At 50.2% G+C, this 20,822-nt stretch overlaps 1 protein-coding gene across 4 annotated transcripts in view; it reads left to right on the forward strand.

Annotated features, from left to right (window-relative positions):
• The window catches only part of SSBP3 (single stranded DNA binding protein 3), a 178,290-nt gene that overhangs the window by 66,818 nt on the left and 90,650 nt on the right, over nucleotides 1–20,822 (forward strand). For 2 of the 4 annotated variants that reach the window (XM_063655470.1, XM_063655472.1), the window contains exon 1: nucleotides 3,970–3,988. The exons of the other annotated variants lie outside the window; for them this stretch is intronic. The gene's annotated coding sequence lies outside the window, so the exon portion shown is untranslated. Of the gene's footprint in view, nucleotides 1–3,969; nucleotides 3,989–20,822 lie in introns of those variants that run through there. 4 annotated transcript variants of the gene reach the window in all.

A 20,822-nucleotide genomic window follows, 5' to 3' on the forward strand; every position in this document is an offset into this window, starting at 1 on the left:
CCAAGTAGCTGGGATTACAGGCGCCCGCCAACATGCCCGGCTAATTTTTGTATCTTTAGTAGAGATGGGGTTTCGCCATGTTGGCCAGGCTGGTCTCGAACTCTTGACCTCAGGTGAACTACCTGCCTCAGCCTCCCAAAGTGCTAGGATTACAGGTGTGAGCCACCATGCCCGGCTGATCTTTCCCCTTTCTTAAGGCACTGGAGATTCCCCTCTCCCGCAATGATGTTATTTTTTTTAGTGGTTACTATGTGCTAGGGCTAGGCTAGTATTTTACTCGCATTTATTTCATGAACTCCGCAAGAGCCTGTGAAGTAATTACTGCTATCATTCCTGTTTTCTGGTTGATGAAACTGAGGCCCAAGGCCCCATAGCTAAAATGTTGCAGACAGGATTCAAATCTAAGCAGATTAATTTCAGAGCTCACGCTTCTAACCATTAGCTGTATAGACACATCCACACTGAGAATGTGTGTCTGCCAAGAATCTGCTATCTGTCCAGCATCAATTATCCTCAATAGGTGCTTTCTCTTTAAAAATCCTAACTATGCTTTCCATTTAATCTTTAACATTCCTAGTAACCCATGGGATAAGATAAGACCCCCCTCCTCCCCCATTTCCTATTCTTTTTCTTTTTTTTTTCTGTTACAGATTGCACCAAATGGTAATAGGTGAAGGGTCTCTGGAGAGGGCAGGATACTTTGGAGGCTGGAATTGAACCATGTTGTCTTAATCCAGAGCCTATGGGAGAGAGAAGGCCCATGAAAGCACTCTGCAGACTGTAAAGTGCTACATGAAATAAAAGGCATGTGAGAAAAGGTGTGTGTTTAGAAGACTAGCTTTAACTTTGACCTCGTGCATCCTATTTGGGGATTTCTTGCACCGTCGTCATGATCTGATTTCAGGTACCTGTGAAAAATTACGGTAATTAAAGTGTAATTTAGAATACCCTGTTGGCTCACAGCAGCTGGTCCAGATGTAGGAGGCTGGGGCTGTTTGTGCCGTAACAAGCTAAGGCTTGTTAGGGGTGTCACTCTCTTCTGCCCTTTGTGTTGCTGGGGAGAAGGGTGGGGGCAAAGAGATACAGGAGCTATTTTTACATTGTTCACGTCATATTCAGAATTACTGGATGCTTGTGGTTGGGTCCCTGTTTAGCCTCGGCTGGGAAGAGAGAACTCCCTTGGCTGCCTGGGTATGTATGGAAACTTGAGCTCATACCCTTTAGTATATATATATTGCCGTAAAGGCAGACGGACGCAGAGTGACCGGACAGTTACCCTGAATAGTTGGCTTAGATTTTCCATTCTCTTCAGAATGCTTCTAGCGGGTGGAGAAAGTGGGGGTGGGGGTCGGGAGTGAGAGGGTGGGAAGCATAGGTGGGCAGCCATGTGCTCATCCCTTCGGTTATTTATTCAACAGATGGTTTTTCAGTGTGAGATACATGCTAGATCTTTTCCCAGGTATTTGCAAAGTAAAGTAGAATAAGGTATTGTCCCTCAAGGATTTTATAGTCTAGTTGGGGAAATGGAAAAATAAACATTCGCTTTAGCATATGCAAGGCAAGCATATCAGCCCGCCCTGCCGTAGGTGCCGGCTATGCAGCCCCATTGCAGTAGGGGCACCGAGGCTGCGGGAACACAGGAGAGGGACACCTGGACCACAGGGGCAGTCAGAGGCAACTTCCTGGAGCAGGCAGTGAGTGCAGAAGCTGGCTTCACAAACTGGAGAAGTACTTCCGGTTTAGTTGCTGTTGAATGTAATATACACACATGATGTCATGGATGGTTACAATCATTATATCTCATTTTATTTCTCAGTCAAAGGCCTGGGACTTTATTCTCATTATTTTTCAAAAATAAATTAAAAGATAGAGATGGGGGTCTCATTATGTTGTCCAGTTTGGTCTTGAACTACTGGGCTCAAGTGATCCCCCTGCATTGGCCTCCCAAAGTTTTGGGATTACAGACGTGAGCCACCATGCTCAGCCAGATTTTATTTTTTATGCCCAAAAAACTCACTGTCTTCAAAAAGTTTGAGGAGGCCGGACACGGTGGGCCACGCCTATCATCCCAGCCCTTTGGGGAGGCCAAGGCAGGTGATCACCTGAGGTCAGGAGTTCAAGACCAGCCTGGCCAACGTGGTGGTGGATGCCTGTAGTCCCAGCTACTCACGAGGCAAGGGAATCGCTGGAACCCGGGAGACGGAGGGAGGTTGCAGTGAGCGGAGATGGTGCCACTGCACTCCAGCCTGGGCAACAGAGTGAGACTCCATCTCAAAAAAAAAAAAAAAAAAAAAAAAAAGCTTGAGGAAGACAAAAATGCTTTGGTCCAGCCAACCTTTTGCTGCTTAAAGCCAGAGACTGGAGCGAGAACAGCCTCAGCAGCACAAAGCCTGCCGTAAGATCCCTGCGCCTCTTCCTTGAGAGGGCAAGCCAGGGTAGGTTATTGCAAAGCAAGGGTTAAACCAGCTTCTGCAACACCAGGTCCTGGCCTGGCTCATGCACTGTGCCGCCTGAGTGTGTGTGAGGCTGGGATGGTCATGAGGCCTGCCTGTGTGCCCTGTGAACCGTTGGGGTGGGTGGAGGTGTGTGGCCCGAGTGAAGAGGTTGCTGGCAGATTCCACTGTGAAGGTCAACTGGGGAGCCAGTAACTGTCACAAAGTGGAAGGAAGAGAAGACAGTGGAAGCCCAGAGAAGCAGTGTGTCTCACCTGCGGCAGTGCACTTTGCTTGGTTGGCTTGGGGCAGAGGCTGACGTTGAGAGCTGTCAAGATACCAGTTGCACACGCTTTCCCCCTCCACCTCTGCGTGCATTCCTCCATCCAGAGTAGATTCTGCTCGGGACCTCCCCTCTGTCGCACCCTGGGCACGGTGTTGAGGAAGCCAGTGAATTGGGCTCAGCCCTGTCCTTGGGGAGCTGGCTATTCAGGGTGGTTACCACGCATATGGCTGAGGGGCCTGACCTAACGTGTGCCTTCTGGGACCCTCTGCATATAGCTCGAGTGTCCCCAGCATCCTTGTGAGCCATGTGCTGACGCTGCAGCACGCCAAAGCCCTGTCCTTGGTGTGGGATTATTTGCAGTTAGTATTCCAAATGTCAAGTTCCCCTTGACTTGCGCTGAGCAGATGAAACAAAATGGCAGACAGATTAGAAGAGGCTTGAGAAGCCTTTTAGGATTTGAAAACCTTACGCTGTTGACTTTGAAAAGCTGCTGAACCAGGCCCATCTGTACAGGGCCTGGGGGCATCTGCTTGGAGCCCATTGGCTCCGTGGGCTTGGGAGGCTCTGGACAGTGCTGGCTCTCCCCTCCCCACCTGCGTGTGCTTGGGAGCCAGGGATGCTCACCGAGAATGGGCAGGAATTGAATGCAGTCCCTCCCAATTAGTGTTGTGAGGGAAGGAGAAAAGGAGGGAAGGAGGAGAGGCAGTCGGGGTCTGGGGTCTCTGAGGGCTTCAGGAAGGTTTCCGGTGGGTCCCCCAACGTGGGGGCCATGTTAGTCAGTATCCATTTAATCCCATCTCATATTTGCCCTGCTTACTGCAGAGACCCAGTGGGTAAAAGGAAACAGGATAGCCCACTGGATTATAGTCTTCCTGGAATGGATAGTTAGAAGTTTAAGAAGTTATGCTCATCAAAGGTACAGAAGTCTCTGGGTAAGAATCCAGAGTGCCAGTGCTAGAAGAACCTTAGAGATGGTTCTGTTTATTCTCCTCTTTCTACAGATGTAGTAGCTGAAGCTCAGAGAGGTTAAGTAATTGGTCGAAGCCACACAGGAAGCGGTAAAGCTGGAATTGGCGCCCATCTCTCTGGCTCCAGTGCCCATGCTTGTCCTGTGACATCATCTTGGCTCCTACTCTTAATCCTCCCTTGTGAGATTTATTTCTCCTGCCCTTCCCCCAGCTACTTCCTTTTCCTGCCTGGATTCCCCAGGAATTCCTCTGCGTTACTGCCTTGTCCAGCCTGGGAGAAGCGACAAGAGCTGACCATTTGAGTGAGAACCCAGCCCCTTGCTGTTTCTCTGACACCTTCCAGGGGTCAGAGTGCTTGTCTTTTGGGATTGTGTGTGCCTCCCTGGCTCCTGAGGACAGGCAGAAATGAGCCTTGTGCCTTGTTGGGCCTCTCAGGGTCTCAGGGAGGTTTCCTTGAATCGATGTGTTTGGGCACAGGGGAGATATCTGGGGCCCATGGCAGCCTGTGGTAAATCTGGCCGGACACATGATCTTCAGCCCTAGCCTTAAATCAGCCTCTGTCTTCTGCTGTCTCTGCTAGCCACGCAGGGCAGATTGCATAAGGGTTCTTGACATGGATCACAGTTGCCAGGGCCCAGAGTCTGGAAGGTGGTTTTTGTCTCTTGTCTCCTTTTTCTTTGCACACTTATGCACAAGTGCCTTTTGTTCTCAGAAATGCAGCTTTCTCAGTCCCCATCCTAGAAACATTGTCGGAATGTAATAAATCTGATTCTGTTTATGTTGAAGAAATGAAACATATTGCTCTCCGAGGAGGAATGCAGCGGAGGCCTTGAACAGGGCTATGTTTATGACAACAGTTTGCACATGTGGCTTTATTTTTGAAAGCGTAGTGCTCTGCCCCTCTTGATGGGATTCTGGTAACAAGAGCTGGTTCTTGTGTCCGGGTGTTGGGCAGACAAAGGGCAGAGCTGACTGAGGCCCTCACAGCTGTGGCTGTCACCTTATTTCTGAGAGCCTGGCTCCTCTAGGCCCTTGTGCTTTCCTGGGGGTTGCAGCTCTTCCCGGGGCAGTGCCTCTGTGCTGCTTGAGTCAGAGCTTATTAGTTCAGCCTCCTATTCCCATTTCCAGGTCCAAAACAACAGGATGAAATTTAATAGGCATAAATGTAAAGTCCTACAATGTGGGTTCAAAAAAATCCACTTCACAGGCACAGGATGAAGAAGATTCATTTGAATGGCGAGTGAGAAAGTGGCCCTTGAATGTAGCTGACAGTCGGCTCTATGTGGCAGCAGTTGGCCATCACTGACAGGAGTAATACAGGCTCGCTGCACAGGTATCATGTCCACAAGGAGAAAGATGGTGTTGTTATTGTTAATAATTCATCCTAATAGCTAGGTACTTTACATGCATTATCCTTCTATTCTTAAAACCATCCTTTGAGGTAGGTTATATGATCCTCCTATTTTGGAAGAGGAGACCCTGGCTTGGAGAGGTTAAGTTACTTGACCAATGTTAAACTGCAAGAAAGTGGCGGAACCAACTGTAATCCAGGTCAGACTCAGAGCCTGTGCCACTTGGAGCTAATGAGTGGGTCCGTAGATGGTAGAGATTTGGAATGGAGAAACACTGAAGGAAATGACAGCATTTAGCTTGCAGGCAGAGTCTTTATAACATCTGACTTGTATTTTATTTGTTTATTTTTAAAATTTGTTTATTTATTGAGACGGAGTCTTGCTCTGTCGCCCAGGCTGGAGTGCAGTGGCCCGATCTCAGCTCACTTCAGCCTCCGCCTCCCGGGTTCAAGTGATTCTCCTGCCTCAGCCTCCTGAGTAGCTGGGACTACAGGCACGCACCACCACTCCCAGCTAATTTTTGTATTTTTAGTAGAGAGAGGGTTTCACCATGTTGGCCAGGATGGTCTCAATAGCTTGACCTCGTGATCCGCCTGCCTCGGCCTCCCAAAGTGCTGGGATTACGGGCATAAGCCACTGCGCCAGGCCTGTTTTATTTATTTTTGAGAGAGGGTCTTGCTCTGTCTCCCAAGCTGGAGTGCAGTGGTATGATTAGAATTCACTGCAGCCTCAAACTCCTGGGCTCAAGTGATCCTTCCATCTCAGCCTCTGAGTAGTAGGCAACACATCACCATGCCTGCCTAGTTTTAAAATACTTTATAGAGATAGGATCTTGCTTTGTTGCCCAGGCTGGTCTCAAACTCCTGGGCTCAGGTGATCCTCCTGCCTCAGCTGCCATAGAAGCTGGGATTACAGGTGCAAGGCTCTGTGCCTGGCTACATTTGACTTTTATATGACCCTCACTGTGTACCAGGCATCATTCTAAATAGTTACATGTATCAACTCCATCATTATCCCTGTTTTACAGATGAGAAAACTGAGACACAGAGAGGGTTAAGTCAGTTGCCCAAGATGATACAGCTTACACGTGGCAGAGCTGGGATTCAAACCCAGATTGCCTGTTTTGGAGTTCTTTGGTTTTGGTTTTGTTATGTAGAAACAGGGTCTAACTATGTTCCCTCAGCCTCCCAAAGTGCTGGGATTTACAGGCGTGGGCCACCATGCCTGACCTCTTGAAGTTTTTAATTACCAGGCCATGCAGTATGGAGAGTCAGGTGGGTTGGGGTGGTGAGAAATCTCATGGTGTTTTTTGGCAGGATGATGGCTGTCCTGTTTGGATCCAGGGCAGAGCTACAGCCTGAGCATGGCTGTATAAATGGGAGAGGCGTCTGCTCTCCTGACTCTGCACACCAAATGGCCAGGAATAGGCAGAGGAGGCGGGAGGACGCAGGAGACCATCTTCTCTCCCGAGAGTCTATGAGGTTATGAAAATCCTTTCCGTATTCTGTGGGGTATGCAAGGTCTCTAGGCACACCCACGTAGCTGGCTGTCTCCCAGGGCTTTGTTGAGGACAAGGTCAGCTTTCCTGGACATTCCCCACCCCCAGGCAGTGGTGTGTTCAGTGGTGATGGTCCCTGCGGACCACAGGAGGGGAAGTGACCAGGTGTTTGCCAGGTCCAGCCTGGCCCTGTTAGGAAGCCCTGGTTGTCAAGCGCAGCAGAACTGCTGACAGTGACACAGGGGAACAATGCTGCGTGGGAGGAGGTGTGTGTGTGTGTGTGCGCGCGTACACACGTGCATGTTTGCTTACTCCCTTCCTGACCTGAGTTCCAGCAGTGACACACTTTACTTGTTCCCTCTGGTCCCCTGTGGGCACTGAATCTGACTCTCTGATGCGCTTGACGCCCTCTCAGGGCCCTTGTTGAGCGGCAGCTTGGGCTGTAGGGCAAGGGAGCAGGTCTGCTTTTTTTATCTTTCTCCCTAAGCCAGGGCAGACAGAGGGGGACGGCTTAGGCTTATGTGGCCTTTTTGGAGCTCTTGTCAAGGACTCCTGGGAGCGTGTCACTTCCTTGGCTCTGGTTAGGGAGTGGAGGCACAGGAAGGTGAAGTGACTTCTTAGAGGCCACATAGCTAGCAAATGTGGGCCAAAGCTATAGTCAGGCTCTAGTGACTGGGGCCAGGGGGGTTTGGAAAGATGATCTCTTCTGTCCAGCCCTTTCATTTACAGATGAAGCAATGCAGCCAGATGGGCACCTTGACCTGGCTGAGGCATTTGAGGTGGCTGGGACTAGACTCAGGTCTCCTGGCTCTAAATCCCACATCCTCCCCTTCACACTCCCACCCCTCCCAACAGCTCCCTGCTCCACTTTTAGTTTCTTTGCATCTCACTTATTGTTGCTGCCTCTCCTGCAGGGCTGATGCGTGTATCTGTGACTGCCATGTGGGAGTCCTTTCACCTACTGCTCCTGCCACCTTCCTTGGTTGCCAGTATCTGATTATTCTATTTGCCACCCCCCTTGCCTCCTGGGAGCTAATAGCAACAGCCGGAACTGAGGGGAAGGCTCACAGGCTTTGGCTAGGCAGCCTGGAATCCACTCTCAGCCCTTCACTTACGAGCTGTGTGACCTTGGGCAAGTCCTTCAACCTTTCTGAGCCCTGGTTTCTCATCTGGGAGATAAGATGATTTGGACTCGATAACCTCCAGTGACCTTGCAGCCCTGCACGGGTCTGTGGCTGGTGATTTTCATGAAAGGGAGCAAGAGCCACACTGACCTGTTGTTGGAGGCTGTTGGGAAGGGCAGATGACATGGACTGGTGGGAAAGACCCTATGTTAGGAGGCTCAGGCATGCATTTCCAGCTCTGCCTTCATCAGAGAACAGTTGCCTTGGCTGTGGGTGCCGGCGGGCAGTTGGGGCAAGGCGCCACCCTCCTTGTCGCTTCTCTGCCACTTCCTTTGCACCAATGCTGGGGGCACAGACATTGCTCTTCCTTTTTGGTGACCGTCCAGGCTAGAGAGGTTGCTGGTGAGTGTGTGAACAGCAGGCTTCTCCAGCTGACCAGCATGTTGCAGGGCAGGAGTGATAGCCGGGCACAGGCAAATGCCAAATCCTGTGTCACGTAAGAGGAACTCCAGCTCTGTTATTGGGCCTGTGAGATCCTATGCACAGTAGATCACAGGTGTGATGTGGAGGGAGAGGCATCAGAGCAGAACCAGGAGCCTCTCTTTGTCACTGTCTTCAGTCTTGCTATTGTGTTGGCTGTGTACATGGTTTTCATTCTTGGGTTTTTGTCTTGGCTGTGAAGTGGCACTATTTTCTGAACTAATCCTGTTTCATGTAACCCGAACCCAAGTATCTGGACGTGAAGGGCAAGCTTTTTCCTCCTCTTCCTTAACCAAGGATATCTGAGACTGTAGCATCTGGAAGTGGTTGGGCATCTGGTCTGAGGGAGTGTGTGCATGCATGCACACACTTCTGTAATACTGAGTGACTGTGTCCAGACAATGCGCCTTTGTCTCTCCAGCCAGACATATACCTGTGCTTCTTTCTTATGTAGAGGACGTTACATGCGGAGGTTATTATATTGGGGCGTATGTTTATGTGGCATACACATGTATAAACTTTTATTTCTACTTAGAGGAAGGAAATTTTCAAGGGCTTTATGTGTACAAAAGTGTTTGCAATGATGGATGTTGATGTATTTTTCTTTACAAAGTGTAATAAGCCATTTAACAGTGCCTTCAGTGGCTGTCATTAGCCATTTCTTCATTACTTCCAGTCCCTGCCGAATCATGCATTGGGGGATCCCTGCTCCCTGGCACCAGGAGCAGTGATCTGTACTCACGGTGGCGTGCTCAGGAGGTAGCACGGACTTCAGGGTGGCCTGCGTTGGCGATCTGTTAAGGGTGTCTCTTTGCTGCCTGGTTTTGATGTGGGTGGGATCCTGTCCTGAGAGATTTCTGGGCTGGTTGTGTCCTTGAGAGTTAGGCTCTGAAAGGGATTTTTTTTGACTGCACAAGGTTGGAGCGTTGAGATTTGGGCTGTGTCAGCAGGTAGAGCCCGTGTCCTCACCTTGCGGGTGACAGGCAGACAGTGATGGGTACCTCCATCAGAGGGATGTGCATGAGGAACCTAGGGCGTACTGGGGGTGGGGAGGAACTGCTGTGAACAAAGGGGTCACCCTTGCTCTGGTTTGCCCCCAGGGACTGCTAGGCAGTGGATTCATAGTAGAATTTTACACTCAATGCCAGAAAGAACTTGGTGTAGCCGTAAGGATGAATAAAATGGGAATGGATGGCCGTGGAGGTGTAGGGGGCCAGGCCACGTGATTCCTTGGACACAGTATTTGCTCCTCCCTGAACCACTACTTGAGCCTCTGTTAAGGGAAGCCATTCATGCCTCCCTCTTGGTCACCAACAGTCCCCATGTGCCGGGAACCAGTGCCCTTTGGGGTAGCCCTCCCTCTTTGCTTGTGATAATTACGTTGATTGATGTTTGCTTTTTTTTCTGTTTGGCCCAGGTTTCCTTCTGGCTCAGGTTGATTTTCAGGCGTGCCTTCTCTGCTTTGGGGGCTGTCTGTGAGGGAATCCATGCAGGTCTGTTTTGTTCTTGGGCTCAAGGCTCTTGTGTGTATGTATTAGGGGACCATATAATATCCCAACCAGGATACTTTTATAACCAGGTGGTGCTATTCATCAGTATGGTGGGGCGCCAGGTGTGAATGTGCAAAGTCTGGGATGCGTTGTCTCCTTGGTGTTATGTTGGAAGCTCTCCTTCCAGCTACTGGGTATTGACCAAAATCTACCCGAAAGCAGTCCAGTGTTCCTCTCCCCTCCCTACTCCAGCCCTAGCAGCCCAAGTTGAATTGTGGGGTGAGAAGGACAGCCAACCAGGGTTGTCCCCTCCCCCAGTTCTCAGGGAGGGGCGTGGCTGGGCCGCTGTTTTGTGTTGAACATTTGCTGCCATGGCATCCAGATTCCCAAGAAGCTGGGGGCTCCCTGCCTGTGATTGTGTAACTTGGAACAGTTGATGGGGAGGGAGATCCCTGAATTAGATCAGGAAAATGTCCTTTTCTGGTGACCCCTTGCAGAGCCTATGGTCTCCTTGAGGCTTGCTCACCTCCCCTATAGCCTGGGGCCCTGGACCAAGCACAGGCAGGTGGCAGAGGCCTGACAGTGGGCCCTCTTGTTGTTGTGAGCCCCAGCCTGGCAGGCCATCCTGCCTCCTCCCAGTACATAACTCAGTATTGATTGTGCAGGAGGCTGGGACCGTCACATGCAGTAATCCTTGCTTCACAGCAGGCATGCTCCTTGAAGGAAGAAAGGAAGAGGTTTTGTCCCTGATCTAACATGCCTTTAAAAATGCACCTTGATTTAAGATTCAGCTTTTTGCAGCATATTTTAAAATGTCAGAAAGATAAATATGCAGCCTTCTTAATGTGTCTGCCTTGAACAGCCCTTTAAAAAAAGTATATCATTCATCCTCAGGGTCACAGGCTGTTTGCCTCCCTCTCCGCCTCCCTCCCTGCCTTTGATGGTCTGTCCACTTCTTCTATGAGCCGAGTTTGGGTGGGGGCAGGGGGATAGACTCAAACCCCCTTCCTTCCAGAAGTCCAGGAGATGCATTTCTTTTCTCTGTTTTGAGGCTAGTCAAGAAAGCCGTACAGAGTTTCTAGAATATTACTTGGAACTTTGCGAAACAGGCAGGATCTAGGTACCCTTCAGGGGCATCCTTCTCATTTCCCACAAAAACCCACTAGCCAGAGGATGAAGAGGAGGAGAATGCACATGCCAGCCCCTGCCCTCCTGGACAGGCAGGCACTGGCTCCCCGTTCCACTGTCATGTGGAGGAAGTAGGGCCTGGTGCGTTCCTGATGCAGTGCCTGTGGCCAGAGCTTCATTTCCAAGGTTGGGGTAGTGGCCCCTTCTCAGCTTCGTTAAGGTCCTGGTAGGTATTGGGTTACAGGTGAGGGAGATGCTACTGGAGAGGGAATCAGTCTGTGGGGTTGTCATTGTGTGTGGCTTTTATAAAGGTGCCTTGGCAACGTGGCTGTAGATGCTTCTCCCAGAAGGAACTGGCGGAACCCCAGGGTTTTTCAAGATGTGAGTGAAGATGTCAAAACACTGTTAGGCCGATTGAGGAACTCAGAAACTCTGGTGGACAAGGCAGCATGGAGCCTGAGCGAGAGCTGCTGGGATTGCTGTTGTGATGAGGCAGTCACACGTGGTGAGGCCTGGGCTAGCCTCTGCAAGTATGTAGACAAGGACCTGGAGGCCCAGAGAGGGTGGTGACTTGGCCAAGGTCACACAGCAGATCAGCAATAGAGCCAGGACCAGAGCCCTGCCAGGTAGTTCTTCTGACCAGAAGCTTTTTGTCACCTCAGCCTCCTGCCTCAGGTGGGTCGTGCTGGCGACTCAGCAGTCCTGATTTTAGCACGTGAACACCTTGCTTAGGCAGGGTTGTGCGTGTGTTCCTTGCTGTGAACACACTGGACAATGTGGTCCTTGCCTCTGGCTCATTGTTTGCTGCGGGCCCTGTTGCTTGCAAGGAGAGAGGATGGGAGATGAGGAGTGCCTCCCTGCATGTGATCTGCCTGGGTACGAGGTCAAGGCGGCTGTGGAGTGACTCCAGGGTACAAGCCCCCATTCTCCCTCCCACTCCCTAGAGTCGCCCGTCCTCTTCCCTATAAACCATTTTGAGGATCATAACATTTATCATGAGCTTTATTATGGGAGACTCTTCTTCATGTTTAAAAATAAACGCTGGCTTACGGAACTATATTTGGTATATGGAAGTCGTTTGCATGTAAATGTGCTTAAAGGACAACTGCTTTATTTAAGATGCAGAGTGAGCCCCAGCTAGAGGGTGCCTGGGATGGGGGAGGGGACGGGACCCAGGGGTCTGCCTGGCTCCGGACAGTTGAGTGTAGCCCACAGTCCTGTTGAATCTGTTGTCCTTTTCCCTGGGGACAATTGCAGAACAGGATAACTGGTACTTAAAAATTCATAGAAAATGTTTCTTATTACAATGTCATAATTGTTATGACTCAGAAAAGTAGAATTGCCTTTCCACTATGCCTGTCTGCCCTCACTTTTGTTGCCTACCGAGTCCCCAGCAGCAGCTGCAGAATCATTAAAAAGAGAGAGAGAGAGAAAGGGAAAGAAAGAAAGAAAGAAAGAAATCCAGGGCGATGCTTTATTTATGTTAACAGCTACATTTGACTTGAAAATTCTGTCCCCTGAGCCTTGAGGTCGGCACATTACAGAGTGATTGATGGCTGTCAGGAGCAGGCAGGGCAGCAGATTGCAGAGGGGGAAGTGGACAGATGATGCCATGGCTTTCCGGGGGCTTAGCAGATCCCAGGCCTTGAAAGGAACGTGATGGAAAACAAAAGCAGATGGAGAACTCTGCCTTGGCCCTTACCTGGTTTTTGGGGTTTTTTTGTTTTTGTTTTTGATTTTTTTCTTCCTTCCTTCCTTTTCCCTCTCTTTCCTGTTGTGCATTAGGAAGCGGGGGAAGGGCATTCTGCACCCTCAGAGCACCCCAGAATGTGTCACTTTTGGGTGTGGCACTGGGGTAAGATCCTAGAGAGGCTGGGCCCAAGATGAGGCACCCCTAATCCCAAGTGCCTGAGTTACTGCTTAGAAACCAGGAGGCCTGGCTCTGCCCTGGCATTGCCTGTCCTTGAAATCCCCAGAAACATCTTGGGCGCCGCCCCCCACCCCCCCACCTTCTCCTTGGCCCCATTTCCTAGGTCCACAAACCAAACAGGGAGGACCAACTCTGGGCTCTTGTAAATTGTTCCTGCCTTATGGCCTGCGCTACTTAGGATTATGTTTCCACAGGGCTTTCTGGCTAATCCTTGTGTATTTTCAGTGGTGGAAACAAATGGTATCAGACCCACAGGCCTGTTTACAGATGGGGAGACACGGAAATGATGGAAGAGCTTTGAATTTTAAACATTAGCTAATGAAATTGCAGACAAGGGCAATGGGTGGAACAGCCTGGGTATTCCCATGAAACACTTATTAGAGTCAGAACGCGCTGGGGTCGGCCATGAGGGAGAAAGGCAGGCCTGGCTCGTGTGTGTGCACCACAAACATTTATGGAGCCCTTTCCCGGTGCCAGGAGCTGCATCAAGGAAGAGCTTTGAGTCCTGCCCAGGGTGTCCCAGCCTGGCTAAATAGAATAAGCTTGGGGCAGAGAAGCAGCTTGACTGGCAGGACCTTTCTGCACAGAGGAGCTGGTATCTGCAGAGTTGGAGGAGATACCAAACTAGGCTTGGAAGGAAAAGGAGGCTGACCTGGCTGCAAAGAGGAAGGGATGCGGGAGGGTATTCTGGGCAGATGCTGGAGAAGCTGGAGGTGAGGCTGGAGTTCCGGTGTCCCCCGGAATGGGCATGACGGTGGGGGCTGGAATTCATCATTTCCCCTGCTTCTGCCTCCCCCTCTTGTTGCTGCGCCGTGTGCAGTTGTGTCAGAGATGGGACTGGCTGTTCATTCATCGCTAATTGTTTTGATAAGAGACTCTAATTACCCACTGCGATCATCAGATTACCCTGAGCTCCAGGAGGGAGATTTGAGAGTTTGAGCTGCGGCTGCTGCTGCCATCAGCACCGCCATCCCTGCTAAAAGGAACTTGCTCCTATACCTCGGCCCCTGTGCCTGCTTCCGGCCGGTGCTCACTAAGTCATCACATGAAGGTGTGACAGGCTGCTGGGTGGGGGGTGGCGGGGGGGAACTGCCTGTGAAATCCACCCGAGAGTACAATCCCCTGATGTCAAGCAGGATTTTCCCTTTGATTATCTTTGCCACTGTGTTAAGTCCGCAGATAAGAGGTTTGGTTCTAGGGATTTCAAAATAAGGAGAGGAGTGTGGAGGAAACCAGAGAAAAACAGTAACACCTCTAATGAATTAACATCGGCAGTTGAGACAAATTCAAAATCCTTTTTGAACTGTTTGGTTAAGTTCTACTTACGTGTGATTTTAGTATAAAGAGAGCAATAGGCAAAAAAAACAACCAGGAAGGCAGATTATAAATTAATCCAATAATTGAATCCCCCAGCAAAGGTAATGTGGAATGATGGTGTCATAATTGATCTGATACAGAGTTTTACATCAGCAGGAGTTACAAAATAAGGGAGTATTTCATCTTGGGAGGACTGATTGTGATTGGATGTGTTGCATCTTAAAGCCTTGGTCCTTGGAAAGCTTTGGTATGGCATGTCTGACCTTTTTCCCACCTTCCACTCCTGTCTTCATTCATTCAGCCACATCTGTAGATCTAGAAGAGCTGGTGAATCCCATGATACTTGGGCCTAGAGAAGTAAGGTTCTGTTCCTGCCTTTTCCTAGTGAGATCAGAGGCTCACAAACCGTCATGTTGGTTAACATGGTTCTCAGAGAAAAGGGCAGCTAGGCTGTGGGGTTTGGCTGGGATTTAGAGGAGTGGGCAGAAATGGAGCTACAATACTGAAAGGCACTGGGCGTTCAGTGCTGGAGTGACTCGTGCTGGGATGAGGTCCTGGGCCCAGACGCTCAGCTGCTCCATTTTTCCGTTTATAAAATGAAACTGCAGTAGATGATATCAAAGTTCCCTTTTGGCTCTACTCTCTTAGTTTGTTTATTCTTAGACCCCATTCTCCCGCCAAAGCAGAAAGCCAGAGAACATAGGTCCAGCTCTCTGCTGCCCAGTGCTGGCTGCTGCAGGCTGCGCCTTCTCCTCTTCGTAGAGCAGAGCGACTTTCTGCCTGGCTCCCTCCCATTGTCTTCACATTTGGGGCTCAGCTAGCCGGGAAGTTTGGCAACATGTCAGGCCATATATCTTGAAAACCACCCTCCAGAAACCACCTCGTTTAGCAGATTTACCGACATATTGGACCTGCCTGTTCTCAGGGGCCAGTGTACTAAATCACAGCGGGGCCACTGGGCTTGGATGCCTTGGCGCAGAACTTTTCAAAAAATTTCAAGCAGGATATATCACTGCCCCATTAACTCCCTGCCATTAATCTACTCCTAAAAACCTGGAGTTTTCCCAAAAGGACTGGAACGGGGTGAAAAACAGACCCATTTGGTAAATTCTGTAAATCAGGCTGGCCTTCTCTCCTCGGCCTCTCCAGCCTTGGTGATGGGTTGCTGTGTGGGAGGGTAGATCTGCAGCCTTCCAGGCTTTCGAGGGAGTGTCCCCAGGATGGATGTCAGTCTTAAGGGGCGGCTGTACTCTATCCTGCTCTGGCCTATGGGGTCACTGAGTGAAGTGTTCTCTAGGGGTGTGGGAGTGGGGACTGTTGTCAGGAAGAGCTGCAGAGAATGCAGCTGGCTTCTCGATGGCACGGAAGCTGAGCCTGGTGCTGGGGCTGTGCCAAGGACTGTCTGGAAGGGACCAACCTCTTGCCTGACTTTTCTGATTGCCAAGAGGGATTTTGTTGTAAAGGGGCTTCGTCTGCAGCCCTGAAGACTATGGAAAGAGTCCATCCCCACTTCTGATTTCTGTGGCCGGAAGGCTTTCTCCTTTTGGAAGAAGATCCTGTCCAGGAGCTGGTTGGAGCCTGACAAACCTGGGTTTGAAATGCCAGCATTCCTTGCTCACTAACCTCAGGAACGCAGGCAACACGCTTAACCTCTGGGCTCCTTAATTCCGCACCTATAAAATGGGGATAAAACACATTCTCCAAGGATGCTTGAGGATTAAATGAGATAATTCTTGTAAAATGCTTAGGATAATACTTAGTGCGATGCTGGCATTCTATAAATGATACTCAGTTAATCTTCTCTGGGGGGACACATAGGATACCTGCTGCACTCTGCTTGTACATCCTGCTCAGGTGGGCCTGTGCTAGCCTGAAGAAGGAAGTCTTTTTTGCTAGTTCCTATCTCCCTCCACCACCACCCAGTCTTTGCAGCCTCACTTTTGGGTTAGAGTCGGACAGTCTCTGGGGTAGAGCCTTCCTCTGCTCCTTCTGGGTCAGTCCTTTCCACCTCCAGATAGGTGGGAATTCAGCTGTCATTGGAATCCAGGCTTTTGCAATCCAAGGCTGAGCTTTGCCCCCAAGCACCCGCATCCACCCACACATCTGCTGGCCTTCCCTCGGCCCTTCACTTGCCTGAAGGCAGATAGCATGGTGAGGTGAGGCCAAGAGCAGTCCTTACCTGCCTGTTGGGACAGGGTCTGATGAGCAGGCCAGGACAGGAGGCTGGAGCAGCACCTCCTCCCAGGAAGATCGGGAGCCTCCTTCCAGCAGGACGCCTGGCATCCTGCCCTGCTGGAGGAACTGGTTTCCAGGGCCTGACTCCCAGCCCCACCTGCTGGAGGGGTCTTGGGATTCGAGAGGCCTGAGAGCAGAGATCTTGCCTCTGTTTCCTGGAGTGGTTTACTTTTCTCCCCACTTACGGTAAAAGTATCTGTTATCTTGTGCATCTTCTGGCCTTTACAACACTGATGAAGCCCTGGAAGCAAAATTTGGGGGCTTAAATTTTTTTCTTTCCCCACTGAAGAGTAGTCAAATGCTCTGTAGTCAAATGCTCTGGGAGCTTCATTGACTTGCTTAAGGGCTGTCCATTGGTTCTGTGAGCTGGGAAGTGGGAGATTGAAGGGCCCTGTACCTCTCCTCACCCCAGGAAGTTCCAAATAACTCAAAAAGGTTTTTCTGCCTTGTCTTTGTTCTGGAAGTTTGGAGTCTCCTCCTGAGTTCCCTTGAAAATCATAGGTCAGAGTTCAGTGAACAGACCCATGGAGTACAAGTTATTATTTGTCAGTATTGTCCTGGGACAATTACGGCTTTTTATTCCCAGCCCCCCTGTAAGTGCCTGGGGCAGTTTGAGGGCAACCAGTGATTGTATGGGTTCCTATTTTATGTTGGGTGCTGTGTTGGGACTTTCAAAGGCCACCTGATAATGCCAGCTGACTTAACACCTGACGCATAAGTGGATGGATGGTTTTGCTTGAACCTAGGTTGGTAGGTTGAGGTGTGGGGGTTGGGGGGTAGGGAGACAGGTGAGTTGTTGCTTGGAGAGGAGAGAGTGGGCTTTCCTTTTTTTTTTTTTCCTTTTCTTTTGTCCTTCCTGCAGGGGAGGATCTTGCTTCCTACATCTCTTTAGCATACATAATGTAGACCCCATGTTCCTGCTTGACTTTGGGCATTTTCACATGGTATTTGATAGGAGCCATCTTGAATTTATGTGGCCAGGTGCATTATCAGATGTGGCAGTAAGAATGAGCTATATCCGAGATCCCGGAGGGGATTGCCTCCTGGCCCAAAAACTCCCAAAAAGTTCTCATGTGTGGTGGGCACACATCAGAGAAGGCTGGCTATTGTCTGTGCTGGTGGCTATTGGCCATGGCTGTTCACCTCTCCTACATCTCAACCCACTGAAGCCTCTGCTTCCCCGTGCTACAGAACTTCACCAGCAGTGCTGCAATGGATCTCTGATGCCTCAAATCCACAGGTGTCTTTAGTCCTTGTCAGCCCTGTTTACTGCCTGATTCTGTGTCTTCCTTTCTCCTGCCTGGTCAGCCTGTCCCAGCAGCCAGGAAGGGACAAGAGAAATCGTGGAGACTTGTGAGAAACCAGATCCTTCTTGTACAGTGGTGTCATAAATGACATGGAAAGGCTGGAAGCGGGGCCACCACTGTGCCTCTCCCGCTTCCCAGCTGCAGCCTTTGATGTCTGGTAGACCTACTCACTTTCCAGTCCTGAAGCTTTGGAAGGGCAGGGCTGAGCAGAGTGCATCCTATTTTCCAGCCCTTCTTCCAACCAGCTTTCAGTTTTTATCTCCAGGCAATCAAGCAGTACTCAAATCATCATTCCTCTACTCATACTCACCGAACCTCCTTACTTTGTAGGCCAGTGGGCTCAGACCCCACCTCCTTCTCATGGGGGACATTCTGTCTATTTTGAGCCTGGTGGACTTCAGCTTCCTTTTCCTCATTCTGCTCTTAATTTCCAGAATAGCACACGGAAGACACTCCAGTATGTTTGCGTGAGTGATGCTAGTCGGTTGTCCTTGGAGGGCTTACCATCTGCAAGTCAGTGAGCTGAAGTTGTGCGTGCATTCTTCATTTGACTTGCACAGGAACTCTAGGTTTAATATCGATTTCCCAGTTTTCCACGGAGAAAACTGAAGTGCAGTCAGGTTAAGGCCTTCCCAGGCCTCTGGCCTGAGAGTTGCCGTACTTGTTTGTGCACTCACCTAGAAGAGCCTTCATTGCGTTTGTGGAATATTGAGGTAATGCAGTGAGAGCTTTCGGGACGGTAGCAGGGTGTGGTAAAAGGAGCCCTGGGACAGAAGCTAGGGATGGATACCACCCAGCCACTTGACCTCGGGCAAATGACGGCCCCACTCAAGTCCACAGTTTCTTCATCCAGAAACTGAGGGCACTGAGATGAATACAGCCTGCTGCCAGAGTTCTCTCTCTGAAACACACATCTGGCCACGCTGCACCAGTGCCTGCAGTCTTGAGGGCATTCTCCTGTTCTTCAGGGTGAAGCCCAAGTTCCCTGGCTGGGCCCCCAAGGCCCTGTGGGTCAGCACCTTTGTCACAGCATCCCCTGTCTCTTCAGGGTCAGCACCTTTGTCACAGCATCCTCTTGTCAGAAGGGCTTCTTGGGAGTTCTTGGCTATACCATGTTCCCTCAGGCCACTGTGCCTTTGCCTGTGCAGTTTCTTCTGCCTGACATGCCCCTTGCTGCTTTTGCTTGCTAGAGGGCAAGCTTCCCCTTGCAACTGAGCTCCAGGTTATTTTCCCAGCAAAGCTTTCCTGCCTCCCAGAGCAGAATAAACTACACCCTTTTTTTGTACTCTTGTTCATTCATTCCACAAATTCATTGGTTGAATGCGTACCGTATGCCAGGCACTGTTCTAGTTGCTGCAGTTTCCGAGAAAGCCCCAGAAGCTTCCATGTGTGGATTGAAGCTATCTGCTTATCTGCTCTCCTTCTCTTTCTCCTGGTTTCCTTGAAGTCAAGGCCTGTGCCTCTGTGTCTGCCCCCAGTTCCTAGCACCTGGATGATGTTCAGCAGCTACTTCCTGACCGCCTTCCCACCTCTCAGGACTCTGGCATTAACTTAAAACCTTTCTGGTGGGCGAGCAGTGGCTCATACCTATTGTAATCCCAGCACTTTGGGAGGCTGAGGCGGGCGGATCACGAGGTCAGGAGATTGAGACCGTCCTCGGTAACACGGTGAAAACCTGTATCTACTAAAAATACAAAAAAATTAGCCGGCATGGTGGCGGGCACCTGTAGTCCCAGCTACTCGGGAGGCTGAGGGAGGAGAATTGCTTGAACCCGGGAGGCGGAGTTTGCAAGGAGCCAAGATCGCGTCTTTGCACTCCAGACAGAGCGAGACTCCGTCTCAAAAACAAAACAAAACAAAAAAACCTTTTTGGTATAACCTGCCTTTGCCTGTTTTTGGCTTCTTTGAAGCCAGATCTCTTCCCTCTGTGGTCCATTTCTTTTTTTGAAAAAGAAAGGCCAGTGTCACCATTTCTCATCTCTGAAACTGGCTTCCCTTTCACTTTTGTTCAGCGCTTTTCCACCCCGGAAGCCACTGGCATTTGACTCTTCTGCTAGATTGGAAGTCCCTAGAGGGCAGGGAGGCCTCTGATTCACCTCTGAAGATTCACCTCCCTCTCCAGCCTGGCATGAAGCAGGTACCTGGGGCAGGAATGGATGGCAAGCTGCCTCCTGTTGGTGCATTTCAGAGAGGTCTGGGCACTGAGGGAGCCTTCCTTCTGTCAAATCCTGAAAAATCGTGAAGTCTCTCTAGACAGTGAGTTTGAAGCCAGTTTCTCCAGCACTAGTCTTTGTGGTTGCTTCATTCCTCAGATGCCTCCCAGGCCACCTGTGTCCTTCAAAGAGAAGAGGCCAAGAAAAGAATAATACAAATTTTCTGGAAATACCATGTCTTAGCTGCTTTTTTTTCTTCAGGACTTTTTTTTTTTTTAACCTAATAAATTGATGCAGAACCTGCCTCTGGCCATTTTTCCTGCAGGTGGTCATTGTCCCCTTGGAAGGCTGGCGCCAACCTCGAAGGTTGATCATTAACAAATTCAGGGAGGGTCTGTGTGGTACAAGCAGGAGCACAGAAAGTTGGCTTGCATGGAGGTAGGGGACGTTGAGGACCTTCCCACCTGTGGGGCTGAAAGTGACACTGAGTGGGTAAGGCTGAGTCCTGAGGCTCCTGCTGCTTCTGTGTTTGGAAGTTTCCCCTATAGAGGGGTTTCTGCTTCCTGTCCTTCCCCCAGCACAGGCAGAGATGTCTTATGTACCTACATAGTGCCAGGTGTAGACCTGGATGGGAGTTGCAAAGCGGGTCACTCTGCAACTCCCATTCACGTCTACATTGTCAGAGGAGCTTTCCATTTAATGGTGAGGGTGGGGAGAAGGTGACTGTCACTGTGCAAGGGGACATGGGCCCTAGCTCTTAGGTCTGTCTGGCTCATCATTTAGAAGCTGTTTGAGAAGGATGTTAGCTCTTCGCTGAGCCTCAGTTTTCTCATCTGTAGGCTGGGGATAAGGATTCTTCGTCACTTCTCTAGGTTATTAGAAGGATTAGAAAGAACACATGTAGAAGCACCTGCAGGTCCCCAGTGCTCGGGGCTGGTTGGTTCTTTGCCCTTCTACTCCATTGAGTGTGGTCTGCTGCAGCTGGTGTGGCATGGACAGCCTAGAACACTAAGGATTCGGCCAAAGAATTGCAGTGTTTCCAAGCCTCAATTCGCTCATCCATAGAATGGGAATTCCCATTCACTGGGTTGCTGTGGGGGATAGATGAAATCATAGCAGGGA

This window comes from Pongo pygmaeus, chromosome 1 (genome assembly GCF_028885625.2).
Source record: "Pongo pygmaeus isolate AG05252 chromosome 1, NHGRI_mPonPyg2-v2.0_pri, whole genome shotgun sequence".
In the NCBI taxonomy this organism is placed as follows: Eukaryota; Metazoa; Chordata; class Mammalia; order Primates; family Hominidae; genus Pongo; species Pongo pygmaeus.